We start from the raw sequence: 15,017 nt of genomic DNA, 5'->3' as shown, positions 1-15,017 counted from the left end.
AGAGTGGGCTTCCCCGGAGACTGAGACAACCCGTGCACACACACCCCAGCATTAGATATGGGCGTGTGAAAGTCCACATCTCAAAAGGGAGATGCAGGCTACCCATGTTCTTCAGGTGTCGCATGTGCTGGCTGCATGGGCGCACGCAGCATATGGTTTCGGGCAGCATATGTGCCGAGAAGTACATGTTTGAGAAAGAACTGTCCTGTTGTTTATCGATTTGCTTGAGCGGGCCCAGTAACGTCTCCATTGTGACACTTGTTACTTTGGCATATCGAATACGTCACGGGTAGCCTGCCAGGCTCTGCCGTAAATGAAGGGAGGGAACAAACAGGTTGGAATCTTCCTGATTCATTATGTATAATTTTTAGTGTTGAAGACAAAGAACTGGTATCATGGACTGGTTCCAGGGAGCTTACAACTTGGTGTGCCCTCGATTACCTGATCATTATACTCCTGAAATCTGGTTCATGTGGTTCTGAAAATGACTCCTAGTCATTCATTGGTTTTTCCTTCTTACTGATTCAACAGACTTTGAGTACTTGCGATATGCCAAACCCTCAGGATATAACCCAGAACTTTAGCTTCGATGTTTTATTGGCTTACTATTTCAATTTTAATGTCTATTATTTCAGTAGTAGACATTCTCTGCTATGCCTCTGTGCACTCCAAGAGATCTAGGCCCTCATATAGCGGAGGGTGAGTGGTTAGATTGGAAACATAGCATAAAATAGTGATTTGAATTGGAGATTCACAGTCACCCACCCTCCCTTATCCCAAATGATCTCAGATTATTAATTTAAAACCCCCATCACTCAATTTACTCATCCATAGTCTGATAAGAATTATACCCACTTAGGGTTGTACCAAGAATCAAATGCCATAATCCACACCAACTCTTTAAAAATATTTAAAAATTTAGGGCTAGCACAGCTAGAAATAGGCAAGCAAGGAGATGTAGAGACAAGTCAGTAGAATAAGTGTTTGAAGGGCAAACCCCGAATGGCTTTCGGGAGCACCTTTTTATCCAGCTCTTCAAAATGGGTTTTTCTGAAGTTTTGCATAGATAGAACTTCATTTGGGCCTAGGGCCGGGAAGGTCTCACTCTCTCTTCATAACCTTGTAGATTCTTCCGTAGCTTCTTCCCCTTTTCTGAGGGCTTCACCCTTCTCTCAGTGGGGCCTTGGATGTTTGCATCTGGGCAGTGCCTCAGTTTCTCTTCTCCAAAGAGCTCAGGATTTGTGCATGGCAAAGGGATGTTGCTCTTCATGCTCTGGGACTACTTCAGAGCTAAGAAATCGCTCAAGTTTTATCGCCCACAACATTTCCTTACCTATCTGACTACAACAGCATCATTGATGCAAATGAAAGATCCATAGAAAACCACACTAGGACCTTTATCAAAGAACACGTACGTTTAATATCTGCCCTGAACCTTCGGAATGGTTGCCTGTGAGGAAAGTGGTATTTTTAATTTATTTTATTTTTGGCTTTTTGGGTTATACCTGGCGATGCTCAGGGGTTGCTCGGAATTACTTCTGCTGGTGCTCACGGGACCATATGGGATGCTGGGGATCAAAATCTGGTCAGTCACGTTCAAGACAAACACCTTACCCACCGTACTATCCTCTTGCTCTGATGGAAGTGGTATTTAGGATTGAAGGCAAAATATGAGTAGAACAACGAGCAAGGGACTTCTTTTATGAGGGCCCAGAGAGAGTATAGGAGTTAAGGTGTTGGATAACATGAGTTGTCCTTGCTCCTCCTGCAGGGAGCTTAGGTTTATTGAGTTATTCCCACAACAGTGTTTCAGAGGCACACCCATTTCCATCAAGCACTAATAATCCTATAAATCCTATATTGCTTTTCTCTTTCCGTTATGTCATTTGCATGGTCTAGTAATGCTCTTTTTGTATAGACACAGGAAGACAGTTGATGCTATGCTTTTGTAACATGGGAGCGAATTGACCCCAAATAATTTTTACTCCTGGGCATCCATCATATTTACTTGTCTTAAGCCTTAGTTGCCTTTACTTTCTAACATCCCCAAAAGGAGGGTCCCGATGAAGGGACTGGATGGACCCAGGGCAAGCTGTAAGCTACCCTGCCATCAAAAGGGGACAAGATAAGCACCATAAGAAATATAAGAAGTTAAGAGCACGGTCTTGGACAAACTGTCATGACCCAAAAAGAAGTAACTGAATAAGAACCCTGTTGGGGTTAGAAAAGACTAACTTGGCCTGTGAGGGCTGTAGTCTGGGATATATAGTGAGATGTCCCCAGGAAGAGCCAACCTTTAAGGTTAATATATCTCTTACTGTGTTCATATAAAATGACTAGAAATATTATAAGAATTAAACTCACTATGATTGTTTAAATGGATTACTAGCTGAGGAAAGGAGAAAGCAATACACCCTAGATGGAATCCTGCCCTTGAGCGGATCTCCTAGTAATCTAGAGTGCTGAACCCTCAGATGAGATTTTGTCCTGGAGTTAATCTCCTAGAAGAACTCCCCCTGAAGGAGGGACTTTATCTGTTTGTTGTTATGACTATGTTCAACCCCACCTATGTGTATCTCCACCCTTCATGATTTCTATATAACTATCTTGTAAGGAGTAGGAAGACTAGACAAGAACTATGTTGAGGACTATGATGAGGACTAGGATGCTGGAACTATGATGATTGGTACTATGACCAAAACTACATTTACGATTGTGCTATAAGGGGGGAGATTGAAGTACGTTGGGAGGAGAGAGAAGTAAACTGTCTACCAACCAGCCTGGGGCCCTTTTTCTCCATTCCCCAGTACTTTATCATTCTGTCACCATGGGCCGGCCAGGGGAACAGGTCTAGGCCACTGAACGCTCTGGTCCCTCAAGCCCATGCTTTTCATTGGAAACTCACATTAAGGCGATCGCCTTGCATGCAGCTGACCCAGGTTCATGCCATGGCACCAAGGGTCCCCTGAGCACTGCTGGAGTGACCACCATGTACAGAATTGGTATTAGCCTTCTCAGCACTGCCAGGTGTCCCCCCTTCCCCACTCCACTTAGTGAAAATAAATACATACAGATTTTATTTTTTTAATTTTTTAATTTTTTATTTTATTTTTTTTTTTTTTTGCTTTTTGGGTCACACCTGGCGATGCACAGGAGTTACTCCTGGTTCATGCACTCAGGAATTACTCCTGGCGGTGCTTGGGGGACCATATGGGATGCTGGGAATCGAACTTAGGTCAGCCGCGTGCAAGGCAAACGCCCTACCCACACTGCTATTGCTCCAGCCCTAAAATAAATACATACAAATTTTAAAGAAACTATTTGTATAGTCCTCTCGGAGAGCCCGGCAAGCTACCGAGAGTATCTCGCCCGCATGGCAGAGCCTGGCAAGCTTCCCGTGATGTATTTGATATGCCAAACACAGTAACAATAAAGTCTCCAATGGAGACGTTACTGGGCCCGCTCGAGCAAATTGATGAACAACGGGAGGACGGTGATGATTTGTATAGTAATCTGGAAGTATAATCATTTCAACATCTGAACTTGAAGAAGTTCATCAGTATCACTGTATCACTGTCATCTCCTTGTTCGTCGATTTTCTCGAGTAGGCACCAGTAACATCTCCATTCATCCTAGCCCTGAGATTTTACCAAGTGCCACATTAGAGGCTCTTTCAGGGTCAGGGGAATGAGACTCATCATTGTTACTGGATTTTGGCATATCAAATATGCCACAGGGAGCTTGCTGGGCTTTCCAAGAGTAAGAACTAGACAATAAGAAGTGGTGCGGCGGTGCTTCCAGGAGCTGGGTTTTATAGTCTCTGGGTCTTGGTCTTTGATGGGATTACGGCCGGAGGGGGGGGGACAGTTGGTGGGTGTGATGCCTACCTACTGGAAGATGGGGGATTTGGGTGGAGGAGGCCCAGTCCCAATTCGAGTAGCCTTGGAGATCTCAGCCCTGGGTCCCACACACCTGGGTTCCTCTGCCGGTTCCTTCATGCGTGAGGCTCGTGCTATTTTCAGTATAGGCTTTAGTTTTTGGTTTGGTATTTTTGGGCCACATTTGATGATACTTAGGAACTAATCCCAGCCTTGTTGAGGGTGGGACCAGACAGGGCTCAAACCCGGGTCTTCTGCATGCTCCAGTCCACTGAGCTATCTCTCTGGCCCTAGTTTTTAATGCATGTTTAAGAATTGGGGGGAGGGCCAGGCAGAGAGATAGAACAGGTGGTAAGGTGCTTGTCTTTCATGTAGCCAACCCAGGTTCAATTCCTGGCATTCCATATGGACCCCTGGCATTACCAGGAGTAATTCCTGAGTACAGAGCCAGCAGTAACCTATGAGAATAACTGGGTGTGGTCCCAAAACATTTTTTTCACAATGCAGGGGTTGGATCCAGGCTCTCACATAGACAAGGCAAATGCTCTGTCACTGAGCCACTTCCTCAGACCAAGACATTATTTACTTGTTTAATTTAAGTTTGGCTGGAGTGATAGCACAGCAAGGTAGGGCATTTGCCTTGCACGCAGTCAACATGGCTGACCCAGATTCGATTCCTCCGCCCCTCTCAGAGACCCCGGCAAGCTACGGAGAGTATCTCGCCCGCACGGCAAAGTCTGGCAAGCTCCCCGTGACATATTTGATATGCCTAACACAGTAACAACAAGTCTCACAATGGAGACGTTACTGGTGCCCGCCCGAGCAAATCGATGAACAATGGGAGGACAGTGCTACAGTGCTAATTTAAGTCGGGTGATGCTTAAGGGATACTCTTGTCTTTATGCTTGAGGGAAAATGCAGTGCCAGGGCTCAAACATCAGCCTCTGGCATGCAAAGCATGAGCACTAGCCCCTTGAATTATCACCCTGGTCCAAAATTTTTATTCTATTATTTCAGTTTTGGGGCTATGCCCAGCTGTGGTCAGGGCTTACTACAGGCTCTGTGTTCAGGGATCACTCCTAGCAGTCTTTTTTTTTTTTTTTGCTTTTTGGCCTCACATATGAGCTTCATATATGAGTGAACATATTCCTGGACACATCATAAGATACTCCCTACCCATTTTCCATAATTACCACACCATATTTGATGGGGTTCAGACAGTAAGTAACAAATAATAGAGGGAAATTAATATATGTATATATATATTTATATATATCTCGGAGAGCCCGGCAAGCTACCGAGATTATCCCGCCCGCACAACAGAGCTGGGCAAGTTACCCATGGCGTATTCAATATTCCAAAAACAGTAACAATAAGGGGACTCATTCCCCTGACCCTGAAAGAGCCTCCAATATGGGAGCATTGGGAAAGATGAGTATGGAGAGGCTGCTAAAATTTCAGGGCTGGGATGAATGGAGACATTACTGTCGCCCACCTGAGTAAATCAATGAACAACAGGATGACAGTGATTCAGTGGCTTTTTGGTCACACTGGCGATACTCAGGGGTTAGTTCTGGCTCTGTAGTCAAGAATCACTCCTGGCAGTGCTCGGGAGACCATATGGGATGCCGGGCCCCAAACCTCAGTTGGCCGTGTGCAAGGCAAATGCCCTGCCCACTGTACTATCGTTCCAGCCCCTCCTAGCAGTCTTGCGGGACCAGGGGTGGTTCTGGGGACTGAACCTAGATTTTTGCACATGACGCAACCCCCTACACACTGTACTATCACTCTGGTTCCCCCCTCCAAATTTATTTTAATTGAATTGAATTTGGGGGTTTTGGCGGGAACATCCCCAGTGGTGCTAGAGCAGCTGTCACTTCGTCTGCCTGGCATGCAGCTGATATGCGTTCGATCCCTGGCATCCCATATGGTCCCCTGAGCACCACCAGGAGTAATTCCTGAGTGCAGAGCCAGTAGTTACCCCTGAGCATCACTGGGTGTGACCCAAAAACAAACCAACAAACAAAAAAACCCAGGGATGTTCTAAAGATTCCTAAAGCATTTTATATGTTGGTAATCTTTTATACAAGGGCTGACTGGCTCCAGGGTGAGATACAACAGTCTTCACACACTTTCCTTTAGGGAAACTTTTTGGGATCATTTTTAGTGGATTAATCATAACAGGTAATACAAACTATTTAAGTCCGGCTTTGGGGGCAGAGTTTGGGGGTCACAGTGGAAACATTCGAAATATAGTGATGAAGATGTAATTGTTATATGATTGGTGTTGGAATATTAAATGTAAAAAATTACTGTGAACAACTTTATAAAAATAAAATTGAAGAAAAGGGGATGTTCTTTTTTTTAAAATTTTTATTAGTGAAACACCATGAGGTACAGTTGTAGACTTCCAAATTTTTGTGCTTGGGTTTCAGTTTTACAATGATCGAGTACCCATCTCTCCACCAGTGCCCATTCTCCACCACCACTGATCCCAGTATCCCTCCCACCCCCCATCCCCCCATCCCCCCCTGCCTCTGTGGCAGAGCATTCAGAAAAGGGAATGTTCTAAAGGGGGCCAGAGCAATAGTACAGTGAGTACGGCATTTACCGTTCATGCGGCCAACCAGAGTTCGATCCCCACCATTCCACATGGTCCCCTGAATACTCCCAGGAGTAATTCCTGAGTGCAGAGCCAGAAGCAACCACTGAGAATCACTGGATGTGGCCCAAAAAGTCGAAAAAATGTTCTACTGAGTGGGCCCAGGAGCTTGTACAGGAGGGAGGTTGTCTTGTAACCAGTCCAGATTCTATCCCTGGTACCAAAAATGGTCCACTGAGTTCTCCCGGACTGAACCCTGAGCACAGAGCCAAGAGTAAACCCTGAGCACTGCTGGTTGTGACCCAAAACCAAACCAAAACAAACAAACAAAAAACTGTATGACTGAAGTCCAATCATGAGCAACTTTGTAACTGTGTATCTCACAGTGATTCAATGAAAAAAAAAAGGAATGTTCTACTTAAAAAATAAGTTCTACAGGACTGGAGAGATAGTACAGGTGGTAAGGTACTTGCTTTGCTCATGGCCAACCTGGGTTAAATGCCCGGCACCACATGAGGTTCCCTGAACTCAGAGTCAGGAGTAAGCTCTGAGCACCACTGAGCGTGGCCCAAAAGTGAAAAAAAATTCCTTAGAGTAATTTACTGGAGAGGGTGTGGAAGTGGTGGGGGGAGTAGTGGGGGGGGGGCAGAGAGAGAGGAAGGAGAGGGAGAGGAAAAAGGCAGAGAGGGAGAGAGAGAGAGAGCCTAAGAGAGAATTAGAGACAGAGTACACTTGCTTCTCCAGAGTGGAAAAAGCACTTTGGGAGAAGGTTCTAATGCAATTTCTCCAAATTGTCTTGGCCTGTAGTTCTCTGCATACAGAAAAATTAATCTGGGTGTTGTCTCAGGAAAAGCCTTGAACTCAGATCCTCCTTTCACAGTTCTTATCAGAACCTTTACATTCTCCAGTCCTTCTTGTTTCCTGCCGGGGAGGGCGGGGTGGTCCACCCTTCTCTGGGTGGAGGGGCCTCTGCTTCTGCATTTGCACAGAGCCCAGCGTTTGCTTCTCTAAGACTGTGTTCTTGATGCCTTTGGGTTACTTCGGGGCTAGGCATTTCCTTCTCGTTTTATTGTTTCTGGAAAATTCCTTCCCACTGCCCTGCTGTGTGCCTGCCACAGGGCCCTTGCAGTACAAAGGATTTTGAAAGTCATCTGAGCAGTTCTTAGGGGCCTGCAGGGGTGTCCCTGGGACCTGGGACTGAATCAGGGTCAGCCATGCATGGGAGCACAGGCTAGGCGTGAGCCTTGTTCCTGTATCAGCTTGCCGCCCCGTTTTTTAACTTTACTTTCATTATATGCGTATTGACATCTGGTTGTGGTTTTAATTTACGTTTCCCTAGTGGCTAGTGATATTGAACGTCTTTTCCTGTGTTTATTTGATCCTGTTTCATAGCTTCTCTGGTCATGTTTTTACCATTTTGTGCTTTTTTTTTTCTTTCTTGGACCATGTCCAGCGGTGCTCAGGGATCAATCCTGGCAAGCTCCCTACCCACTGTACTGATGCTCAGAGACTTTTAAATGGATTTTATAGAGAAGGTCTTTATAAGACATGTGTGTTGCAATCTTTTTCTCCATTTGTAGCTTGTCTTTGAAATCCTCTTCAAAGGGGTATTGCCAAGGAAACATTCTTAATTTTGATGAGCCCTAATTCATGAAGTGCCTTTTGTTCTGTGGATTGTGATTTTACTTGCCGTCCACGTATATCTTCTGAACATGTCATTATTCTCCCAGGAAAATTGCTCACAGAATCTTTCACAAGGACTTTAAGCAAACTCAACAAGGTGCACACACACACACACACACATATCACTGTATCACTGTGGACTGGAGCGATAGCACAGTGGATAAGGCATTTGTCTTGCATGCAGCCAACCTGGCCAACCCAAGTTCCTCTGCCCCTCCCGGAGAGCCCAGCGAGCTACTGAGAGTATCTCGCCCGCACAGCAAAGCCTGGCAAGCTCCCCGTGACATATTTAATATGCCAAACACAGTAACAACAAGTCTCACAGTTTGTTGTGAGACGCTTCTGGTGCCCGCTTGAGCAAATCGATGAACAGTGCTATAGGACAGTTTATCACTGTATCCCTGTCATCCCATTCGTTGTTCATCGATTTGCTTGAGCAGGCGCCAGTAACATCTCCATTTGTCCCAGCCCTGAGATTTTAGCAGCCTCTCCTTACACGCCCTTCCCAACACTGCCATATTGGAGGCTCTTTCAGGGTCAGGGGAATGAGGCTCATTATTGCTTTGTTACTGTTTTTGTCATATAGAGTACGCCACAGGGAGCTTGCCAGGCTCTGCCGTGCAGTTGAGTTATATATATATATATATATATATATATATATATATATATATATATATGCCTTGTTGGTAGCCATAAAACAGCAGAATAGGAAAGATGTCCCTGAATTATATGCAAGCTTTCATAAACTACATATTATTAAAAAATAAGTGCAATGAAACAAAACAAGCGCTGGCTAAGGAAAAATTGAAAACAGATATCAAGAATGTGTATCCTGGGCTGCAGTGGACGGGGTGCTTGCCTTGTAAGTGTCTGGCCTGGGTTTAATCCCCAGCACCACATATGGTCCCCTGAGCCCCGCCAGGAGTGATCTCTGAGTGCAGAGCCAGGAGTAAGCCCTGAGCATTCCCAGGTGCGGCTTAAAAACCAACAAAAATTGATATCCTTAATATTCTGAGTCCTTTTCTTCTTTTCATGCTATAACAAGAAAGCCCTAGAGCATGTCTGACCCTTGAAGCTGCGGGCTCCTGAATTTAAGGCATGTGCTCCATCCATTGAACTCTCCCTCTCTCTGGCCGCAAATACAACCTTCATTTTATTTATTTTTAACTTTGGGGCTTTTTTTGGGTCACACATGCTCTTGGCTTACCCCTGGCTCTGCACTCAGGAATTATTCCTGGTGGTTCTTGGGTAACCCTATGGGATGCTGGGGATCAAAGCCAGGTTGGCCGTGTGCAAGGCGAATGCCCTACCCTCTTTGCTATTGCTCTGGCCCCTACCCTTAATTTTAGAAAAGGCATGTTGAAATATTTAGGAAGTTTTTGCAGGTAACTTAAGGCCAAGTGGGAAGTGGGGAGAAGAAAGGTGACCCCTTTAGGGGAGAAACTACTGTTTTTCTCTCCACCCACCTTGGTCACCTGAGTAAGTGTCTGAGGAGGTGTGAGACTTATAGGAGTCTGGGCCAGAACCATCAGACAGCAGGGAGGGCACTTGCCTTACATGCGGCTATCCCGAAGTTCAATCCTTGGCACTCCATATGGTCCTTCAAGCCCTGCCAGAGATGCTCCCTGAGCCAAAAGAGTCGGGAGGACAGTAAACACAAGGGCCAGGAATATTACTCCATAGTTGGAAGCCTGTCTCTTGAGCTGGGGAGAAGGTAGGTAGAATAGAGAAGGGATCACTAAGTCAATGATGGTTGGAGGTATCGCTCGGGATGGGAGATGTGTGCTGAAAGTAGATAAAGGACCAAACGTGACGGTCTCTCAGTATCTGGATTGCAAACCAGAATGCCCCAAAGTAGAGAGTATGGGGGAAATTGTCTAACATGGAGACAGGGGGAGGGTGGGAAAGGGGGGTATACTGGGGACATTGGTGTTGGAGAATGTGCGCTGGTGGAGGGATGGGTGTTCGATCATTCTACGAGTGAAACTCAAATGCGAAAGTTTTGTAACTGTATCTCAGGGTGATTCAATTAAAAAAAGAGCCCCAAACCAAAATGAAAACTAAACAAAAAAAATTCTGGGAATCTGCTTTAAGTACCTGTGCTCACCAGGTCCATGGGGCAGTTATCAAACTGTTACCTGAGTCTAACTTATTCTGTCCAGCATGGACGTGGGGTGGGTAGGGGTTGGGGTTATCCCTGCTGTGCTCAGGATTTACTCCTGGCTCTGTGCTCAGGGATCATTCCTGGTAATGCTCAGGGGACCCTATGCCGTGTCAGAGATCAAACCTATGTGGGATACTATTTATGCCGTCCATTTTCTCCGGGATCAATGGAACTCAGGCTGGAGAAAGGAATGGTTCTTTGCAGGAAAAGAAAACCAACCCCAATTCCTACCCAGGTGTTCTAGGAACATCATAGAAAAGAATTTCAGAAGGAGGCAAAGAGTGAAATAAAAGTTTTCTATAGAGAGTATGGGGAAGGCAAGAGAGATGGGGGCAAAAGAGATAGTACAGAGGTAAGTTAAAGGGCTTACTTTGCTCATGGTTGACCCTGGGTTCGGTCCCTGATACACATATGGTTCCTCAAGTACTGCCAAGAGTGACTTCTGAGCACCGAGCCAGGAGTCAGCCCAGAAGTTGATCCTGAGCTCTGAAGAGCATGGCCCAAAAAAAACATAGAGACAAAGAAGGAGAGGGGAAGAGAGAGAGAGAGAGAGACAGTGAGAGACAGAGAGAAAGAAAGAGACAGAGAGAGAACAGAGATACAGGAACAGAGACAGAGACAGAGATGAGAAGAGATGAGATGTGGGCACCATGAGCCTCCAGAGCCCATAGTAGAGTAGCCCCTGCTTGTCTTTGTAGAAAGGGTTTTATAGGCATTCTCTGAAACTGTTCCCTCAGAGAAATTTCTATGTAAATAAGAACTGGTTGTTAGGGCATTGTCAAGGGGAATTGCTTTGAACTTGTGGTGGTCTCCTTCAGTCCCAGCTGGAGTGTATCTTTGGAGAGGGTCCTGCCTTCTCTGGGCTAATTCTGGCACCAGTTAGAGTGTTATTGGACCTCAGTCCTGTGACCACAAATTGGCTCCACTATTTTTTTTTTTTGCTTTTTGGGTCACACCCGGCGATGCACAGGGGTTACTCCTGGTTCTGCACTCAGGAGTTACTCCTGTCGGTGCTCAGGGGAACATATGGGATGCTGGGAGTTGAACCCGGGTCAGCTATGTGCAAGGCCCTACTCGCTTTGCCATCTCCCCAGCCCCTTGGCTCCACTATTTTAGAGCTAAGATCAAATCTCTTCTTTACATCTCATCTTGGAATGGGGCAGAGTAACCATACAGCGGGTAGGGCGTTTGCCTTGCACGCGACTGGCCTGAGTTTGATCTCCAGCATCCCCTATGGTCCCTGAGCACTGCCAGGAGTAATTCCTGAGTGCCGAGCCAGGAGTCACCCCTGAGCATCACCACCTGTGACCCAAAAGCCAAATAATAAAATAAATTAAATAAATCACATTTTGGTTTTATTATTTCAGGCCCATCCCAAGTTATTTTTCTGCTTCAGAGTGTAACATGTTGTCTACTATGTGATTTCATAGGGGATGTCGGGGATCGAACCCGGATCAGCCATATGCAAGGCAAATACCCTACCCGCTCTGCACTAAGGACTCACTCCTGGTTGACTCAGAAGACCATACGGAGTGCCAGAGCGAGAACGAGATTGGCCACATGCAAGCCCTACCCACTGCACTCTCGCTCTCGCCCCATTATTCCTTTTCCTGTGGCACATTTCACTCTGGCATCACCTGTGCCCTCTTATGGGTAGGTTGCATATTCTTGATTTCACAGCCCTTTTCTCCTCTCTCTGTGGGCTGGAGCGATAGCACAGCGGTAGCGCGTTTGCCTTGCATTCGGCCTACCCAGCCAACCCGAGTTCGATTCCTCCGCCCCTCTCAGAGAGCCCGGCAAGCTGCCGAGAATATCTCACCCGCACGGTAAAGCCTGGCAAGCTCCTCGTGATGTATTCAATATGCCAAACACAGTAATAACAAGTCTCACAATGGAGACGTTACTGGTGCCCGCTCGAGCAAATCGATGAACAACGGGAGGACAGTGCTACAGTGCTTTCTCCTCTCTCTGTAAATGTCTGCTGCTTTTCATTTCCTTTTCTTTTGTTTTTGAGGCACACCCAGCAGTCCCTGGGGCCTCCTCCTGGCGCAGCGTTTAGGGGTAGCTCCTGGTCACTGAGGTTACCTTCCAACCCTTGCTTTCCCCTTTGAAGAATATTTTCTTATTTTTCCTTTCAACTTCTCCGGAAATTCGTTTCTAAGATGTGAAGACAAGAGCCTGAAGCTGGGTGGAGATTGGAATTGACTTCCTTTCCCTGTCCTGAGCACCCTGGGTATAAACACCAAGAAACTGCAATTTCACGAGACACAAGGACAAACGATGAGCAAAGACCTAACTTCTCCTTGAAAGAGGCCATCAGGAAGGGGAGCCCTGGACGATAAATTTCAGGAAAACATAAAAATCAAGATCTAATCTGAAAAGCAGTTTCTGTGCCCGGTCAGCTGCTCAGATGCAGTTATAAGGCCCGGATCCTCTCAGAAGAGAATGCTGCAAGAACAGAGGCCAGACGAGACTCTGAATGAAGAAAGGGGCCAGAATTCTCGAAGAATTCAGAACGCTCTAGCACTTTCTAGCACTTGCCCTAAGCATGGACCCATATCTGCCCAGAGAGCCACCACATTGAGGCAGTTTGGAAAAGGCCTATAATATCAACTGCGCAAGGCAACTGTGCAGATGCCATTTTGGAGTCGCCCACATCCCAAGTCAGGGAGTTTCCTCCCCATTGAGTGGGGCTCCCCATTCTGGATGCACCCACAAATCAACTTTGGATGTGCACATTTCTTGCCTTTGCCTATGGGTTTTCTTTCATATCTGTCTGTCCATCTGTCTGTCCTCTCATTGTTCATCGATTTGCTAGAGCGGGCCCAGTAACGTCTCTATCGTGAGACTTGTTGTTACTGTGTTTGGCATATTGAATACGTCATGGGTAGCTTGCCAGGCTTTGCCGTGCAGGTGAGATACTCTAGGTAGCTTGCCGGGCTCTCTGAGAGGGACGGAGGAATCGAACCCAGCTCGGCCGGGCTGGCTGCGTGCAAGGCAAATGCCCTACCGCTGTGCTATCACTCCAGCCCTGCTTTCATAAAAAATATTCTCTTTTTTTTGCTTTCTGGGTCACACCCAGCGTTGCTCAGGGGTTACTCCTGGCTCTGCACTCAGGAGTTACTCCTGGCACTTTTCAGGGGACCATTGGGATGCTGGGAATCAAACCTGGGTTGGCCGCATGCAAGGCAAACGCCCTACCTGCTGTGCTATCACTCCAGCCCCAAATTCTTTCTTTTTTTATTACCTTATTTTTTGGTGGGGGATCTTACCCAAAGATGCTCAGGGATTGCTTCTGACAGTGCACTCAGGAATTTTTCCTGACAGTGCTCAGGGGACCATATGGGATCCCGAGGGTTGCACTTGGGTCGGCCTCCTGCAAAGCAAACGCTCTCCCCGTTGTATTATCACTCCAGTCCCCACATCATTTTTTCTATTTTTTGTTGATTTGGTGCCACACCAACAACGATCAGACTTACTCCTGGCTCTGCACTCAGGGATCACTCCTGGTGGGCTCAGGGCACAATAGGGATTGCCAGGGATCAAACCTAGGTAGGTTGCTTGCATAGGTTGCTTACCCCTCTCATATTTTCTAAATAATACTATTCGCTACGGGTGCTAGACAGATAGTTTAGGGGTTACAACTCTTGCCTTGCATTTGACCGATGCTGTTTATATCCCTGGCACCACACATGCTTCTCCATCACCATCTTGAGCACAGAGCCAGAAGTAAGACCTGAGCAAAACTGGGCGTGCCACACCCAAAACCTCAACACTAAAAACACCAACACCAGCAGAATCATTTGACTCTCTTGTAAAAGCAGTCCAGAATCTGGCAGTCAGAGTTTGGTATGCAATTGGAATCATCAATCATCAGCTTCCCAGGATTCTTCTCTCTCTCTCTCTCTCTCTCTCTCTCTCTCTCTCTCTCTCTCTCTTTCTCTTTCTCTTTCCTGCTACTTTGCCACTCTAGTGGCCCAGCTTATAGCTCAAAGTGATAATTTGTTTGAATTTTAATTAGGCAATAGAGTCTCAGACCTCCATAAGGTTAAGAGGAGACGGGTTCGATTCCTCTGCCCCTCTCGGAGAGCCCGGCAAGCTACTGAGAGTATCTTACCCACACGGCAAAGCCTGGCAAGCTCCCCGTGACGTATTCCATATGCCAAAAACAGTAACAGCAAGTCTCAAAATGGAGACGTTACTGGGCCCACTCGAGCAAATCGATGAATAATGGGAGGACAGTGTTTTTGTTCAGTGAAACAAAAGATCTTATAGGGCCAGAGCAGTAGCACAGCAAGTAGAGTGTTTGCTTTGCTCTCGGCCAACGCAGGTTCAATCCCTGCATCCATGTGGTTCCCTGAGCACCTCGAGAATTCCTGAGTACAGAGCCAGGAGTAACTCTTGAACATCACCGGATGTGACCCAAAAAGTCCCCCAAAATATCTTCTAGTATTCCACTTACGTGAATTGGTCATAAAAGGCATCCTGTAGAGATAGGAAGTGGAGCAGTGGTTCCCTAGGATTGGGCTGGGAGTTTTGGGAAAATGGAAAATGATTATCAATGGTTTGAGAGAAAAAAGAAAGAGTAGATGGTGGTCTGAGTGAAGGTCAAGGTTTTGGGGTTTTACTTTGTTGGGAAACCACATCTGGTAGTGTTCAGGGTTTACTCCTGGTTCTGTGCATAACTCCC

This window comes from Sorex fumeus, unplaced genomic scaffold (assembly GCF_029834395.1).
Source record: "Sorex fumeus unplaced genomic scaffold, SorFum_2.1 ptg000075l, whole genome shotgun sequence".
Taxonomy (NCBI): Eukaryota; Metazoa; Chordata; class Mammalia; order Eulipotyphla; family Soricidae; genus Sorex; species Sorex fumeus.
The sequence above is the reverse complement of the archived record's forward strand: the minus strand, read 5'-3'. Positions refer to the sequence as shown.